The sequence below is a fragment of the Hyla sarda genome, chromosome 6 (assembly GCF_029499605.1).
Source record: "Hyla sarda isolate aHylSar1 chromosome 6, aHylSar1.hap1, whole genome shotgun sequence".
Lineage (NCBI taxonomy): Eukaryota > Metazoa > Chordata > Amphibia > Anura > Hylidae > Hyla > Hyla sarda.
The window spans coordinates 13,778,483-13,784,635 of NC_079194.1; the positions used below are offsets into that span (position 1 = coordinate 13,778,483).

The 6,153-nt window shown below is 45.5% G+C and overlaps 1 protein-coding gene across 2 annotated transcripts in view; it reads left to right on the forward strand.

Moving 5' to 3' along the window:
- LOC130275340 (uncharacterized) overlaps positions 1–4,011 on the forward strand; it is a 505,363-nt gene extending 501,352 nt beyond the window's left edge. The window contains exon 7 of one of the 2 annotated variants that reach the window (XR_008844734.1): positions 3,899–4,011. The gene's annotated coding sequence lies outside the window, so the exon portion shown is untranslated. The remainder of the gene's footprint in view (positions 1–3,898) is intronic. The other variant, XR_008844735.1, reaches the window with a different exon arrangement.
- Positions 4,012–6,153: the final 2,142 nt, after the last annotated feature.

Genomic DNA, 6,153 nt, shown 5'->3' on the forward strand with positions numbered 1-6,153 from the left:
GAAAAAAAGGTTTTCACCGGAGTACCCCTTTAATTTGAGGCAGAATTCCGAAAGCAGAAATTCAGAAGTGTGAATGGGAGCAGGGCTGCCATCAGAAATTTTGGGGCCCTTTACACAGTTTGTAGTCTGGGCCCCCCACCCTAACACCCGCCACCCCTGCCCCTCCTCACTGTGGCACACGTTGGATTTTATCTTAGTATCGGGCTTAGAAACATAAAATAATATCGCCACTCCATATTAATTCTGCAGTGACTAAATAATACCACCATAGTGTAAGGAAATAAAAGCCACTATACGCAGACCAGTATCACACCACAATACAAGGGACATATAATTCCGCCACACCAAGACCACTACCATGACCACTAGCATTACCACCGACTAATACTGCTATATTGTTATTGAGTAAAAACCACTATACAAAAGATCAGTAATAATCCCTATATAGGCGTAGATTAGAGCTGTACACAGGGGCTGCAGACCATATAAGTCATTATAGTTATAAACTCACTGGGGCTGCAGACCATATAAGTCATTATAGTTATATACTCACAGGGGCTGCAGACCATATAAGTCATTATAGTTATAAACTCACAGGGGCGTCTTCTCTGATCGGAATCGTTCACTTTACTCTTTCTTCTCCATCTGTTCTGGGTCATCATGAAGATTTCTCCCGATCACAATTCGTCTTCACCGAATCTGCCAGACAAACATTTTAGGATTCTCGCTACAGCAAAGTCCTCACCTCTATACAAACCCCCTATTTGTATTACACTGCCCCATATTGTAGTCCCTTCTGTGCCCTGTATAGTATTAGGCCCCAACATTGCCCCATACATTATAATGCCCCCTCACATTGCTCAATATATAATAATGCCCTGACATGGCCCCACCCATAATATTGCCCCCTTACATTTCCGCCATACATAATATTGCCCCCTTACATTTCCGCCATACATAATATTGCCCCCTTACATTTCCGCCATACATAATATTGCCCCCTTACATTTCGCTGCTCGGCTGCGACGCCTGACGTGACAGGAAGGAGCCGCCGGCTCCGTCCTGACACTCCAGCCCGGGCTTCCTGTGCGGCAGCGGTTCTGCAGAGGATGTCCGCACAGGAAGCCAAGAGAGTAGTGGAACTGCAGGAGCTGCGGGGGAACGAGGCAGAGGTGAGTGATGTTTTTGTTTTTCCATGGAGCTGTGTGAAGGGGCCCCCTTACATTTCCCCCATACATTATAATGCCCCCTTACATTATAATGCCCCCGTACATTTCCCCCATACATTATAATGCCCCCGTACATTTCCCCCATACATTATAATGCCTCCTTACATTTCCCCCATACATTATAATGCCCCTGTACATTTCCCCCCTAAACATTATAATGCCCCATTACATTTCCCCCATACATTATAATGCCCCCTGACTTGGCCCCTTCACATAATAATGCCCCCTGACTTGGCCCCTTCACATAATAATGCCCCCTGACATGGCCACTTCACATTATAATGTCCCCTGACATGGCCTCTTCACATTATAATGCCCCTGACATGGCCCCCTTCACATTATAATGCCCCCTGACTTGGCCCCTTCACATAATAATGCCCCCTGACATGGCCCCCTTCACATTATAATGCCCCCTGACATGGCCCCTTCACATTATAATGCCCCCTGACTTGGCCCCTTCACATAATAATGCCCCCTGACTTGGCCCCTTCACATAATAATGCCCCCTGACATGGCCCCTTCACATTATAATGTCCCCTGACATGGCCTCTTCACATTATAATGCCCCTGACATGGCCCCCTTCACATTATAATGCCCCCTGACTTGGCCCCTTCACATAATAATGCCCCCTGACATGGCCCCCTTCACATTATAATGCCCCCTGACATGGCCCCTTCACATTATAATGCCCCCTGACATGGCCCCTTCACATTATAATGCCCCCTGACTTGGCCCCTTCACATTATAATGCCCCCTGACATGGCCCTTTCACACAGCTCCATGGAAAAACAAAAAACATCACTCACCTCTGCCTCATTCCCCCGCAGCTCCTGCAGCTCCACTTCTCTCTTGGCTTCCTGTGCGGACATCCTCTGCAGAACCGCTGCCGCACAGGAAGCCCGGGCTGGAGTGTCAGGACGGAGCCGGCGGCTCCTTCCTGTCACGTCAGGTGCCGCAGCCGAGCGCGCGCTCAATACTGTGTGCGTCTTAAAGGTGCACTCAGTGTTGGCTGTGGTTACTCAGGGATTCGGTAGCAGCCCTAGGGCCCCGGGCCCCTTACTGGTGTACCGGCTGTACCCCCTGATGGTGGCCCTGAATGGGAGTGCGGAATCCCATAGAAGTCTATTGGGCTTTATTTTAAGGCATAATTCTGCAAGCAGAAATTCAAAAGTGTGAATGGGAGTGCAGAATCCCATATGAAGTCTATGGACTTTAATTCAAGACAGGATTCCGCAGGCGGAAATTCTGCCGTGGGAGTGCGAAATCCCATAGAAGTCTATTGGGCTTTTATTTGAGGTGGAATTCTGCAAGCAGAAATTCAGAAGTGTGAATGGGAGTGCGGGATCCTATAGAAGTCTATGGACTTTAATTTGAGGCGGAATTCCGCAGCCGTGTGAATAGACCCTTAGACTTCAGCCTCACTTCATCGGGATTAAACTGCACATTTGAACACAGACTGTCGAGGGGGCCCCTGAGTAAGAACTAAATATGGACCCCTTTGTCTACAACATAGAGCCTCCCTTTGTGTCTCTCTCGGTAAATGGACACTTTTGAGCAAAAACCAAAATTGTAACACTGAAAGAGCAAAGTAGATGTAATTTGTGGAATTCTGCATGAAATCTGACCTTTGACTCCACCGCTAGACATCTTATCCCCATCCCCAGATTTCTGATCGCAGGGGCGCCGCTGCTGGGAACCCCCATGGTCTCCTGCATGTCACCCCAGCATTCGGAACTTTGGGGAGGTTTGGGGCTATGGTCGTGATGTCACACCATGCCCCCTTTTGATGTCATGTCACGCCCCCTTTTGATGTCACGCCACGCCCCCTTTTGATGTCACACCACGCCCCCTTTTGATGTCATTTCATGCCCCCTTTTGATGTCACATCACGCCCCCTTTTAATGTCATGTCACGCCCCTTACATTTATGTCTATAGGAGGCGGCATGACGCCGAGTGCTGCACGGAGATCACGGAGGCTGCCGGCGGCGGGATCCCCGCGATCAGACATCTTATCCCCTATCCAAAAGATGTCTAGGGGCAGAGTACCCCTTTAAAGAAATACTCAAACACCAGGTAAAATTTAAATCATAAAAATGTGTGTGTACCACTTTGAAATCACAAAAATGTATTTGTTTTGTGGGTATGTAAACCTCTCCCCTACCACGTCCTCTCACAACTTGTTCAGTACTACAATTCCCAGAATGCACTGCTTTCCCTGAGCTTTATATCACAGTCTTCCCGCCCTGCTTACTCCCCTTCCACAGCGCTCCTGCCAGTCCACTATACAAAGTTTTTGCAGAACATCTCATTTCACAGCAGACTATTGCACAATAAGTGAGGTTGCAGCATCTGCTGTATTCATTCCCTGTTTGTCCTCTGCCTGTGGCATTGTTCAGCACAAGGCACCATTCTGTAGCCAGGCCAATTTCACTATATTAAAAAGTTATGTTGGGGGGATAGTTTTACAAATAACATTATTATAAATAACATTTTCTGAAATAACAGATTCTGAAAACCCCCAATAAATCTGAAGCTTGTCCTGCCGATTTATTGCAGATTTTTCCCAATAACAATAATGTTGAGGTCGACATCTGTAACTGTGGATTTTGCTGCAGATTTCTGCAACAAAAGTGAAGGATTTAATTTTTTTTGCTTTTTTTTTTCTAGAAAATCCACTGGGAAATTTGCAGGAGTAAACCTGCGCCAAACACACAAATCTATCTGGACAGAGGAGGGATTTCCATGTGCATTAACCCTAAAGGTTTTTCCAAGAACTCTGCTGCAAAACGCAAATCGTTTATTCTATTATCATCTAATAATAATAATAATAATCATAATAATATTATTATTATTATGTTTTATTAATAATAATTATTATGATTGTTTTATTTATAAATATTATTATTATTAATAATAATAATAATAATAAATATAATAATAATAAGTGACATTTCTGGTATTGACACATATCTGTATGGATATCTAGGTATCAGGACATGAATTAGCACCATGGCAGTCAGAGCGATCATCTGCACAAGCTGAAAGGGGTTTTAGGGGCATTTAACATTGATGACCTATTCACAAGATAGAGGTGCCAAACCCGGCCCCCTGACTATAAGCTGCCAAACATGGCCGCTGCTCCGATACCCCCACTGATCAGCTGATTGGCCGGGTGTCACTACTCTGACTGTCCGATCGACATTGTTGACCTCTCCTGGGGATAGGACATCAATGGTAAATGGCTAAAAAAACAATCCACCAGAAAGTCATGCACTTACCTTCAATCTTATATACAGTAGAAAACTAACTTAAATGGGGCAGTGGTCTTCATATCTATTGGGCCCCGTACAGCAGCACAGGTTGTATATATGGTAAGGGCTGGTGCAAGGATTTTTACCACCCTAGATAAAAATAATTTTCCTGCCCTTGGAAATGCCCCATGCCACTGGGGTGACACAATGTAACAAACCTCCTCCTCATGTAATCTCCTTACTACTGGGGTGACACACTGTAACAAACCTCTTCCTCATGTAATCTCCTTACTACTGGGGTGACACACTGTAACAAACCTCTTCCTCATGTAATCTTCTTACTACTGTGGTGACACAATGTAACAAATCCCCTCCTTATGTAATCTTCTTACTACTGGGGTGACACACTGTAACAAACCCCCTCCTCATGTAATCTCCTTACAACTGGGGTGACAAACTGTAACAAACCTCCTCCTCATGTAATCTCCTTATTACTGGGGTGACACACTGTAACTAACCTCCTCCTCATGTAATCTTCTTACTACTGGGGTGACACACTGTAACAAACCTCCTCCTCATGTAATCTCCTTATTACTGGGGTGACACACTGTAACTAACCTCCTCCTCATGTAATCTTCTTACTACTGGGGTGACACACTGTAACAAACCTCCTCCTCATGTAATCTCCTTACAACTGGGGTGACAAACTGTAACAAACCTCCTCCTCATGTAATCTCCTTACTACTGGGGTGACACACTGTAACAATCCTCCTCCTCATGTAATCTCCATATTACTGGGGTGACACACTGTAACTAACCTCCTCCTCATGTAATCTTCTTACTACTGGGGTGACACACTGTAACAAACCTCCTCCTCATGTAATCTCCTTACAACTGGGGTGACAAACTGTAACAAACCTCCTCCTCATGTAATCTCCTTACTACTGGGGTGACACACTGTAACAATCCTCCTCCTCATGTAATCTCCATATTACTGGGGTGACACACTGTAACTAACCTCCTCCTCATGTAATTTCCTTACTACTGGGGTGACACACTGTAACTAACCTCCTCCTCATGTAATTTCCTTACTACTGGGGTGACACACTGTAACAAACCTCATCCCCATGTAATCTCCTTACTACTGGGGTGACACACTGTAACAAACCTCCTCCTCATGTAATCACCTTACTACTGGGGTGACACACTGTAACAAACCTCCTCCTCATATATTCTCCTTACTACTGGGGTGACACACTGTAACAAACCTCCTCCTCATGTAATCTCCTTACTACTGGGGTGACACACTGTAACAAACCCCCTCCTCATGTAATCTTCTTACTACTGGGGTGACACACTGTAACAAATCTCCTCCTCATGTAATCTTCTTACTACTGGGGTGACACACTGTAACAAATCTCCTCCTCATGTAATCTTCTTACTACTGGGGTGACACACTGTAACAAACCTCCTCCCCATGTAATCTTCTTACTACTGGGGTGACACACTGTAACAAACCTCCTCCTCATGTAATCTCCTTGCTACTGGGGTGACACACTGTAACAAACCTCCTCCTCATGCAATCTCCTTACTACTGGGGTGACACACTGTAACAAACCTCCTCCTCTTGTAATCTCCTTACTACTGGGTGATGGTTCGGGCTGGGGCAGG